The 12317-nt window shown below is 48.0% G+C and overlaps 1 non-coding gene across 1 annotated transcript; it reads left to right on the top strand.

Moving 5' to 3' along the window:
• The first annotated feature begins 5373 nt into the window (after positions 1 to 5373).
• Positions 5374 to 5505, top strand: LOC119945292. The gene has a single exon (XR_005456166.1). It is a non-coding gene; the product is annotated as a small nucleolar RNA SNORA7 (small nucleolar RNA).
• Positions 5506 to 12317: the final 6812 nt, after the last annotated feature.

Below are 12317 nucleotides of genomic sequence, written 5' to 3'. Positions count from 1 at the left end.
GAATGGAAGCTCTTTTGGGGCAGTAATCATATGTACTAATATCGTGTCCTCTGAAGGTACTCAATAAATAGAATTGATTGACGTAGTCCTATTCCTTCACCCCCAACATCACCGTCTCTAAATTGAAGTCTCCCCTCTTCCTGTGGAGGTAGTAGACATCATTCCCCAGAAACGTTCAATGTCTTGACGGTGAACTCAAAGATCATTTGGAATTCAATATATGTCTCCTCTCCATAGAGAATCACCAGCAAGTGTCCTGCAATTCCTTCACTCATCCCATCAATTGATTCTACCTTTGGCTCTTCCCTCATCACATGCAAAAAGCCAATGCTGCCTCCCCAAAATGGCCAACGTCTCCACGATGAGGGAATTTCTCCTGCTGGGATTCTGGGAGGTCCGGGAGCTGCAGCTGGTTCACGCCGCACTGTTCCTCCTAATCTACCTGGCGGCCTTGACGGTGAATCTCCTCATCGTCGCTGTCACCGCTCTCGACCGACGCTTCTACAGCCCCATGGACATCTTCCTCAGGAACCTGTCTGTCCTCGAACTCTGCTACATCTCCGTAACCGTCCTCAGCTCCATCACCATCTCCTAGACTAATAACAGCTCCATCTCCCTGCTAGACTGCATAGTTCAGCTCTTACTGGTGGTCCTGTTTGCCACTTAGGAGTATTTCGTCCTCACAGAGATGTCTTACTACCGCTACGCTGCTACCTGCCTCCCCCTGCGCTATGAGGTCGTGGGTACGTCATTTAACCTTCATAATTAACAAAATTATTTTTTCCTTCCCAGACCACTGATCTATCAGTCTCACGTGATGTGGAAAAATTCCTTCCTTGTGTTGCATTCCTTAGCATCGATGTCTTCTTCTGATTAAAATTTATCTATCCGACTTGCTACTTTTCCTTTCTGAGAGTGAACATGTTATCAGTGCTGCGACTTGTGACGTGAAGTAATGTGATCTAGTGGAACCAGTATGAGCCTGAGTCAGTTGTTTTATTTAAACGTTTTATTGAGGGATTACTATGTGCAGAACATTGTCAGGGAGCTTGGTTAGACTGTAAGCTCATCCAAATGGCCAAGGTTGTGCCACAGTGCCAAAACCCAGCAGACGGCTGCCTGGTAGCCATGGTTGGGCAGTTAATAATAATAATAATAATAATAATAATAATAATAATAATAATAATAATGGTATTTGTTAAGCTCTTACGATATGCCAGGCACTGTACTAAGCACTGGGCTGGATACAAGCCAATCAAGGGGCTTGTGATGGTTGGGGTCACAGCACTGGACAATGCCCCTCTCCTGCAAGCCCCCTGCCCAGTTGGGGGACGCGGCCCTGATCTGAACCCCAACAAAGTTCCCGAGTGTAAGCATCTCCCCAGAATCGCTCCGACTCTTCCACCTGCCTCCTTGTCCCTCCCTGCCCCTCCACCCCCCGTCCACCGAAGTCACTCTCACTGGGCCAGCGTGGGTCTCAGGGCTCTGATCTCCATCTCCCCTTGGTCTTCTGGATGGGGTAGGTCACGAAGTCTTCAGAAAACTGGCTTCTGCACTTGTCACCCAAGATGTGCTCAGAAAATTGCCATGATGGACTACTGGATGGATGAATGAATGGATGGATAGATGGTAGGAAGGGAGGTGATGGATCCGAGCAGCTGTATGGAGTCTGTATCCATCTTTCACTCCTCTTCTTCCAACGGTCATACCTACCCTGGGAGTGCACCTTAATCTCCACTTCTTCAAAGCTTTACTGAGGGACATCTTCTCCAAGAGGCCTTCCCTGACTAAGTCCTCTTTTCCTTTTCTTCCACTCCCTTATGCATCACAATGATTTTCTATCTTTATTCATCCCCCTCCCAGCCCCATATCACTTATGTCCATATCCGTAATGTATTTATTCATTTTAATGTCTGTCTCCCACTTCAGACTGTAAGCTCGCTGTGGCAGAGACTATGTGTGTTATTTTGTTGTACTATACTCTCCCAAGTGCTTAGTGCAATGTTCTGCACACCATAAGCAGTTAGTAAATACGATTGACTGACTCCTAAATTGTTTTTATTATCATCATCATCCTCATCATCCTCAGTTAAAAGTATTTATTGAGCACTTACTATGTGCAGAGCACTCTACTAACATTATGGGAGAGTACACTTCAACAAAATCATCCAGCACGTTTCCAGCCCATAATGAATCAGCAGTCTAGAAGACCACCTAATTGAATATTTGGTCAGCACACTGGATAACATCACCCAGACCTGGGACAGGAGGCTGAAATGTCTTGGATATTAGATAGGGATTCCACAGGCTATCCCTCCTCGGATATTAAATCGGGAATCCACAGGTTAATGGCTATCCCTCCTACACCCAATAGGAAAAATCAAAGCAATGCAGGAAATCATGTGGTCCATCCATCCGGATTCTAATCCCGGCTCTGCCACTAGTTTTCTGTGTAACCTTGGGCAAGTCCCTTCACTTCTCCGGCCCTCAGTTACCTCATCTGTAAATGGGGATTGAGACTGTGAGCCCAACATGGGACAGGGGACTGTGTCCAACAAAATTTGCTTGTACCCAGCCCAGTTCCTAGTACAGTGCCTGGTACAAAGAAAGCACTTAACAAATACCGTAATTATTAACCCACCTGGAAGACACCCTAGAAAGTAAATACAAGATCCCTCTAAACATATTTTTGCAAAACCCTGCAGGGGATAGCTGGAGCTAACCCAGGAAGCATATATTCATGGTTCCCTGATCATAAACATAATTAATTACCATAGTCATAATTATCAACATTATCATTATAGTCTTTATTGACAGTTTACATGAAAAAGACTGTAACAAGTGCTGAGTAGAAACAAAACGATCAGATCAGAAAAAGTCCCTGGCCATAAGAGGCTCAAAATACAAGAGAAAAAGAAAGCGTGTACCAAATCTTCATGATACAGAGAGACCCAGAAAGGTTAAGGTGGTCCCCCAAGGTCACCCAGCTGGTCAGTGGCAGGGATGGCATTAGAACCCAAGTGTCCTGGCTTCCAGTGGCATGATCAATTCCCTGTAGACTGTAAGCTCCTTGTGGGCAAGAAACATGCCTACCAAATCTTTTCTTTATCTTCCCCTCCAAACCCTGTCCTCCTCTTGATTGTCCCTTCACCATAGATGATCCACCATTCTTCCTGTCTCACAAGCTCATAACCTTGGCATTATCCTCGACTCCTCTCTCTCAATCAACCCACAAATTCAATCCATCACTAAATCCTGTCGCTTCCACCTTCACAACATCGTTAAAACCTGCCCTTTCCTTTCCATCCGAACTGCTACCACGTTAATCCAAAACCTTATTCTATTCCACCTTGATTACTTTACCAGATTCCTTGCTGACCTCCCAAGCCTCCTGTCTCTCCCCATTCCGTTCCATACTTAACTCTGCTGCCCAGATCATTTTTCTATAAAAGCTTTCAGTCCATGTTTCCCCACTCCTCGAGAACCTCCAGCGTTTGTCCATGCCCATCCGCACCAAACGGAAACTCCTCACCACTGCCTTTAAAGCACTCAATAACTTGCTCCCTCCTACATTACCTCGCTCCTCTCTTACTACAACCCAAACAGCACGCTTCGCTCCTGTAGTAAATATGATTGATTGGCTGATGAATTGAATATCAGCCCAAGAAAACAGATATTTCGACCTATAGAGGAGTCTGGGGGAATCTCCTTTTTAAGACTGTCCACAGAGCAGCTTTAATGTCCTGGTTCCTCAGGCTATAGATGAAGGAGTAGAACACGGACATCAGCAGGTCGAACACCGAGGAAGAGTGTGACGGCGACTTGAGATAGACAAACATGCATGTGGAGAAGAAGACTGTGACGACGACAAGATGGGGCAGGCAGGTATTGAAGGTTTTGGCCCGACCCTCGGCAGCTGATATCCTCAGAACAGCCCGAAAGTTGCGCATGTACGAGGCGACAATGGAAATGGAGCCTACAGCACATATGACTAGCCCAAGGTCACGCTCACATCGATGGTGGCGTGGTCTTCAGAGCAGGTGATCTTCAGCAGAGAGGAGGACATCACAGAAGATCTTCTGGGCAACGTTGGACCGGCGGAAAGACAAGGAGAATACCGAAGTTGAAAGCAAAACCCCTATCAGCCCTCCGCTGATCCGGTTGGCAGCCGCCATCTTCACACAGGCCCCTGGTTTCATGATTACCTCCTAGCGCAGGGGAAGACAGAGGCGGCATAGCAGTCGTAGGACATCGCCATGAGGACGAACAACTCCGAGGCAGCAAACAGGACCCCCAGGAAGAGCTGAGTGGCACAGTTCAAGAAGGAGATGGATCGGCAGTTAGTCAAGGAGATGGTGACCAGATTTGAGGACGGTGACACAGATGAAGCAGAGGTCGACGAGGGCCAGGTTCCTGAGGAAGAAGTACATGTGGGTGTTTAGGTGCCGGTTGAGGATGGTGATGGCGACAATGAGGAGATTCCCCGTCAGGGCTGCCGGGTAGACTAGGAGGAACTGCATCGTGGACCAGCTGCAGTTCCCGGACCTCCGAGAATCCCAGCAAGAGTACTTCCCTCACTGTGGAGATGTTAGACATTTCTGGGGAATGATTTCGACTCCCTACACAGAAAGAGGGAAGATATCATTTTACAGGCCTTGATGGCACCGATAAAGGAATCAACATTAATTCACGTAGGAGTAAATCAATCATTCATACATACTGAGCACGTACAGAGTTCAGTAGTATTAGTACTAATGATCCCAGCTGTAAAGTAATTCCAAGCTCACAGTCTTGTTGGAGTGGCATAGTGAGTGGCATAGTGTAGTGGAAAGGGCACAGTCCTTGGAGTCGGAGGACCTGGGTTTTAATTCTGCCTCTACCACCAGGTGCCTTCTGTTTGGCCTTAGCCAGCAAACCTAACTTCTCTGAGCCTCAGATTCTTCATCTATAAAAAGGAAATTCAAGGCCTGAATTTCTATCCGCTACTAAGACAGTGAGCCCAGTATGAGGTAATCACTTGTTCGACCTGATTACTGTGCATTTACCCCTGTACAGACTACTGTGTTTGGTGTATAATTAGCATTTAACAAGAGACATGAGCATTATTATTATTTGGGAAGAAATTATTATTTGGGGAGACAGAAACCTAAAATAAATTGTAGATAGGAGGCCACCAGAGAGCATAAAGAGATGAACCAGGCTGCTGTGAAATGTTGTAGGTCAATCACCACGTTTAGTTAGCAGTTGCTGTGTTCAGAGCACTGTACTAAATGTTCGGGAGAGTCCAACATAATGCAGTTGGTAGGTATGTTCCCTGCCTATGACGAGCTTGTATTCTAGAAGTGATTTTTATACTCAATCTAATATCCTCAATCCCTCTCAGGATCGCATCTGGAGAGTTTCCAGTACTCTACTAGTCTCGGCTACAGGAGGAAAAGTGAGGTCTTCCCATTCCATTCCTGGCTTGGCCATTGGCTAGAGAGTGGAGGGCAACCTACTACAAGTCAAAACTCACATATGCTGGGCAGCAACGGCATGGGAGAGAATCGAGGGCGGAGACTCAAGTTTACTGCATGGAAGAATGCCATGGTAAACCCCTTCTTTATGTTTACCAAGAACTCTCTATGCATACACATTCCAGAATGACTACTGGCAGTTTATCCAAAAAAACCTCCTTCCGCACAATAAAAGCCTGAGTCTCTGCTTTTGGCTTTGATCCACATTTTGATCATTTGTTCATCTGCCTTTGAGTCTTTCCCATGCCACTACTGCCCAGCACAGGCAAATCAACTTTGATACTTCCGCTTAGACTTTTCTAATATGGGTAACCCTAGAGAGAGTAACTCTCAATAGCATAGCTCCAAACTTCACTGGTGCATGTAAACTCTCCTGCCACGGTAAGGCATTGATTCGTAGGAGAACCTCGGTTCAGAAGAATTGCTGATGGTACCGGGGTTTTTCCCAGAATCAGTCACGACCTCTCATTCCTGACAATCACTTTCCTGCTGAAAACGTTTTTGACATACAGGAACCACTGACAACCGAAGTGACCCATAGCATCGTGCGAATGCTCAGTTGTAGCATCCGAGCCTGGTGGGCAGTTACCATGGTTGCCAGGGTGGGGATGCTGGAGGGAAAAGAGCTGTGTCGGTGATGGGGCCACTGGTGGATAGAGCACGGGCCTGGGAATCAGAAGGATGTGGGTTATAATCCCGGCTTCCTCACAAGTCTGTTGTGTGACCTTGGGTAAGCTTCGGTTACCTCATCTGTAAAATGGAGATAAGAGTGTGAGCTCCATGATGGACAGGGACTGTGTCCGATCTGTTTCTAGCCCAGTGCTTAGAACAGTGCATGAAACACAGTAAGGTCTTAACATGTACCAAAATTATTAAGATTTATTATCGCTGGCAAACCATTCCCCTCCTACAAGCCTGCCCTGTTTGAAGTATGGTCTTGGTCTGAGCTGGTCTCTCCCCACTTCTGGACGGTGAGCCCTTTGTGGTCAGGGATGATCTATAATTGTTGCTAAATTGTACTTTCCAAGTGCTTAGTACAGTGCACAGCACACAGTAAGCACTCAGTATATTCATTCATTCGTTGATTGAATGAATGAATGAACTTTAACCTGTTTCCCGAGTGCGAGAGTCTCCCCAGAATGACTCCATCTCTGGCTTCGTCCTTCTGGTTCTATCCTTCCTCTCTGTACCCCTGCTCACTCTCACCAGGACAGCTGGGGCTGGCAGGGGGCACTAAACTCCTCTGGACTGGGCTGTTCTCCTCTTTCTCCTCGGATTTCTGGGTTTGGTCAGTCACAGAGGAGGCCTCAGCCACGATCCATTATCCCATGGAATCTGACCTGCTCCTCAGATGGGCCCCGTCCCCGTAGATAAAGCAGTCGCTGCTCCGAGGGGTATCCCTGGAAGACCGGCTTGGGCCCCTGTGTAGGGACCTCATGGGCCAAGCGATGCGAGAACCCTCTGGTCACATGGTTCCTGAGGCCCTCCAGAGAAAAGGACCTGGCACTCCCAACTTCAGCAACAGTCCTGGCCCGTGATGTTTCCATGGCAACAACAGCATCGTCTTCTACATACGTATACCCGTATCCAGAGAGAGAGAGACAGGAAGAGAGTGATATGATTCTGAATAGAGAAGCAGCATGATGTAGTGGATAGAACCTGGGCAGGAGAGTTCCAGCTCTCCGGAATGCTTGCCGGGTGACCTTGGGCAAGTCACTTCACTTCTCTGGGCCTCATTTTCCTCAGCTGTAAACTGGATATGCACTATCAGTTCTGCCTCCTAAATAGACTGTGAACCCCATGTGGAACAGGGATTGTGTGCAACCTGATTGATTTGTATCTATCCCAGCGCTCAGAACAGTGCTTGACATGAAGTAAGTGCTTAGCAAACACCATATCAGAAAGAGAATATATCCTCATATCCTCACTGGGGGAGTATGATTAGTTAGTCAGTGTAACCAGTGGAGAATCAGAGCCCTCAACACAAAGATAGGGAGTGACAGATTGCCAAGCTCACTTAGTGTCTGGAGACTAGAAGAAGGTTGGCCTAGTGGAAAGAGTACAGTTCAGCTACAAATAGAGAAAATCCCTGCGCACAACGGGCTCACAGTCTAGAAGTGGAGAGATAGGCATTAAAACAAGTCAACAGGCAGTCAAGCTTGGGGGACAGTTTCCATGATTGTGCCCTTTCTCCCTTGTCACTCTCCGATTTTCTGATTTTCATAACCATCAAGAGTGACCTTAAAATTCATAGAATTACTGTTATTATCAATAGTAGTATCAACATTATCATTACTGAATTTATTGAGAATTTACTTGCAAACGTCTGTCACGTCCTGGAATAGAAACAAACTAATCAGATCAAACATGTTTCCTGACCCACACTGGCTCCGATTGTAAGAGAAAGAGAGAACACATATTGAATCACGACTTTACATAGAGACCCAAAGAGATTACGTGGCTGGACCAATGTCATACGACAGGTTGGTGGCAGAACCGGGCAAACCTTTCAAATACCATGACTCCCAGCCACATGCTCATTCCACTAAACCATGATGCCGCCCAAACAATCACTAGGTAGTCCTTCATTCATTCAATCATATTTTTTGAGTGTCTACCTTGTGTAGAGCACTGTATCAATCAATCAACCGCATTTATTGAGTGCTTACTGTACAATAACAGCGCAGAACACTGTACTAAGCGCTTGAGAAGTTCAAGTTGGCAACATATAGAGATGGTCCCTACCCAACCGTGGGCTCACAGTCTAGAAGGGGGAGACAGAGAAAAAAACCAAAGATATTAACAAAATAAAATACATAGAATAGCTATGTACAAGTAAAATAAATAAATAGAATAATAAATATCTACAAACATATATACATATATACAGGTGCTGTGGGGAAGGGAAGGAGCTAAGGCGGGGGGGGATGGAGAGGGGGAGGAGGGAGAAAGGAAGGAGGGGGATCAGTCTGGGAAGACCTCCTGGAGGAGGTGAGCTCTGAGTAGGGCCTTGAAGGGAGGCAGAAAACCAGTCTGGCAGACGTGGGGAAGGAGGGCATTCCAGGCCAGGGGGATGACGTGGGCCGGGGGTCGATGGCAGGACAGGCGAGAACGAGGCATGGTGAGGGGATTAGCGGCAGAGGAGCGGAGGGTGCTGGCTGGGCTGTAGGAGGAGAGAAGGGAGGTGAGGTAGGAGGGGGCGAGATGATGGACAGCCTTGAAGCCCAGGGTGAGGAGTTTCTGCCTGATGCGCAGATTGATTGGTAGCCACTGGAGATTTTTGAGGAAGGGAGTAACATGCCCAGAGCGTTTCTGGACAAAGACAATCCGGACAGCGGCGTGAAGTATGGATTGAAGTGGGGAGAGACAATAGGATGGAAGATCGGAGGCTGATACAGTAGTCCAGACGGGATAGCATGAGAGTTTGAACGAGCAGGGTAGCGGTTTGGATGGAGAGGAAATGGCCGATCTTGGCAATGTTGTGGAGCTGAGACCGGCAGGTTTTGGTGAAGGCTTGGATGTGAGGGGTGAACGAGAGAGCGGAGTCGGGGATGACACCAAGGTTGCGGGCTTGTGAGACGGGAAGGATTGTAGTGCCGTCAACAGTGATGGGAAATTCAGGGAGAGGGTAGGGTTTGGGAGCGAAGACAGGGAGTTCAGTCTTGGACATGTTGAGTTTTAGGTGACGGGCAGACATCCAGATGGAGATGTCCTGAAGGTCGGAGGAGATGTGAGCCTGGAGGGAGGGGGAGAGAGCAGGGGCAGAGATGTAGATTTGGGTGTCATCAGCATAGAGATGATAGTTGAAGCCGTGGGAGCAAATGAGGTCACCAATGGAGTGAGTGTAGATCGAGAACAGAAGAATTGAACCTTGAGGAACCTCCACAGTAAGGGGATGGAAGGGGGAGGAGGAGCCTGCAAAAGAGCTTGAGAATGAACGACCCGAGAGATAAGAGGAGAACCGGGAGAGGATGGAGTCTGTGACGCCAAGGTTGGATAGCGTGTTGCGGAGAAGGGGGTGATCCACAGTGTCGAAGGCAGCTGAGAGGTCAAGGAGGATTAGGATAGAGTATGAGCCATTGGACGTGGCAAGCAGGAGGTCATTGGTGACCTTTGAGAGGGCGGTTTCCGTGGAATGTAGGGGACGGAAGCCAGACTGGAGGGGGTCGAGGAGAGAGTTGTTGTTGAGGAATTCGAGGCAGCGCGTGAAGACGACTCGTTCAAGGAGTTTGGAAAGGAATGGTCAGAGGGAGATGGGGCGATAACTAGAAGGTGAGGTGGGGTCAAGAGAGGTTTTTTTTTAGGATGGGAGAGACATGGGCATGTTTGAAGGCAGAGGGGAAGGAACCAGTGGAGAGTGAGCGGTTGAAGATGGAAGTTAAGTAGGAGAGAAGGGACGGAGCGAGAGATTTCATGAGATGAGAGGGAATGGGGTCAGAAGCACAGGTGGCCAGAGTAGCACTTCAGAGGAGGGAGGAGAGCTCCTCTGAGGATACTGCTGGGAAGGATGGGAGGGAACCAGAGAGTGTTGAGAGGTAGGGGGTTGGAGAAGCGGTGGAAGTGACTTTGGGGAGGTCAGACCTGATGGATTTAATTTTATTAATGAAGTAGGAGGCCAGATCTTTAGGGGCGAGGGAAGGAGGAGGGGGAGGAACCGGGGGCCTGAGAAGGGAGTTGAGTGTACGGAAGAGCTGACAGGGATGATGGGCATGGGTGTCAATAAGGGAGGAGAAATAGTTGTGTCTGGCAGAGGAGAGGGCTGAGTTAAGGCAGGAAAGGATAAACCTGAAGTGAACGAGTGATTGGAGACTACATTTCAGCATAAAGAGAGACATTCCCTGCCCACACCGGCTTACAGACACACACGTCTAATCAACCTCTGTCCCAGACATTGACAAATCCTCAGTCGTTGGACTTTCTCTCTGGACAGCTCTTTATATGATACCACCACGATTAGAGCCCTGATGAGGAATGGGATAGTCAGCACAAGGAAACAGGTACTTTTCCCTTAGAGGAGGGAGGAAGAATCTCCCCTTTAGAGACTCTCCCCAGGGTGGCTTTCACATCCCAGTTTCTCTGGCTGTAGATGAGGGGGTTCAGGGTTGGGAGCACCACGGTGTAGGACACGGACACCAGCAGGTACAGGGTCGATGGGAAGTCTGACATGAACTTGTAGGTTTTGCCAGCCTTACAGAGGAAGACGGTGATGATGGCAAGGTGAGGGAGGCAGGTGGAGAAGGCTTTGTCCCAGCTCTCAGAAGCCGGCACCCTCAGTACGGCCTGGAAGATGCGCGCATAGGAGACGATGATGGAGACGAAGCAGATGAAACTTAAAGCTAGCCCACCTGTTATGCTCACATCGATGGCGACGTGGTCCTCGGAGCAGGAGATCTTCAGCAGGGAGGGGACATCACAGAAGAACTGCCGGATGACGTTGCACCCACAGAAGCTCAGGGAGAGAGTCGAAGCTAAATACAAGACCCCAAACAACACCCTCCTGATCCAGGAGGCATCCACCATCTTTCCAAAGGACGTGTATTTCATGATGAGCTCATAGCGCAGGGTGCAGCAGCTGGTTGTGTAGCGGTCATAGGACATCGCTGTGAGGACAACCAGCTTTTTGAAGTGGCCAATACTACAACCAGGAAGACCTGGGGGACACAGCCCAGGAGGGAGCTGGATCTACGATTGGTCAGGGAGGTGATGACATACTTGGGGACGGTGATGGACAGGTTCCTGAGGAAGAAGTACCTTGAGGTGTGGTGGTGCCGGTTAGGAGCGGTGACGGCGACGGTGAGGAGATTCCCCATCAGGGCCGCCAGGGAATCCAGGAGGAACAGCGCGGCGTGGGCCAGCTGCAGCTCCCGGACATTCGGAAATCCCAGCAGGAGGAATTCCCTCACCGTGGAGACGTTGGACATTTTGGGAGGCAGCACTGACTTTCTACAATGGATGAGGGAAGAACCAAAGTTAGAGTCAATTGATGGGATGAGTGAAGAAACTGACTTGCTGGTTATTCTTTATGGAGAGGAGACATTTATTGAATTCAAAATGATCTTTGAGCTCAGCGTGGAGATATTGAACATTTCTGGAGAAAGATGTCGACTCCCTGCAGAGGAGGAGGAGGAGGGAAGAATTCATTTTAGAGACACTGATGTTGTGGGTGAAAGAATAGGACTAAGTCAATCAATTATATTTATTGAGTACCTATAGATGACACGGTATTAGTACATATGATCACTTCCCCCAAGGAGCTTCCATTCTATTGGAAACACCAAGCTTTGAACTCTGTAGAAGCAGGGTGCTTTTGGGAAGAACACAGTCGGAGGACCTGGGTTCTAATCGCACCTCTACCAGTTCTCTGCTCCATAGTTATGGGAACGTGACAATTTCTCTACTCCTCAGTTTTCTCAATAGTAAAATGAGGATTCGATACTTGGTTTCACTCCTACTTAGTCTGTGAATACCTCGTGGGATACGGAATGTGATCTACCAGTTTGTCCTGAATCTCCCACAGCACTTAATACTTTGCTTGGAATGTACTAAGCACGTAATAAATGTCAAGAGTATTATTTTGGTTGAGTAGACTGAAACTAAAATCAATAGCGGATAGGAGACGTCAGAGAACATAATGACTGGTGTGAATTTTTTTTCGGTGGTTTTTGAGTCAAACAAGAAGTGCCTTTATACATAAATTCATCCATTTAGTGGAGGGAGAATGGGCCTGGTATACAGAAGGACCTGGATTCTAATCCTGTCTCCTCTCCTTCCCTGCTGTGTGACCTGGGGCCGGCCACTTAT

Source organism: Tachyglossus aculeatus, chromosome 24 (assembly GCF_015852505.1).
Source record: "Tachyglossus aculeatus isolate mTacAcu1 chromosome 24, mTacAcu1.pri, whole genome shotgun sequence".
NCBI classification, from domain to species: domain Eukaryota; kingdom Metazoa; phylum Chordata; class Mammalia; order Monotremata; family Tachyglossidae; genus Tachyglossus; species Tachyglossus aculeatus.
Note: the sequence above shows the minus strand (reverse complement) of the source record. Positions and strands in the feature narration are given on the sequence as shown.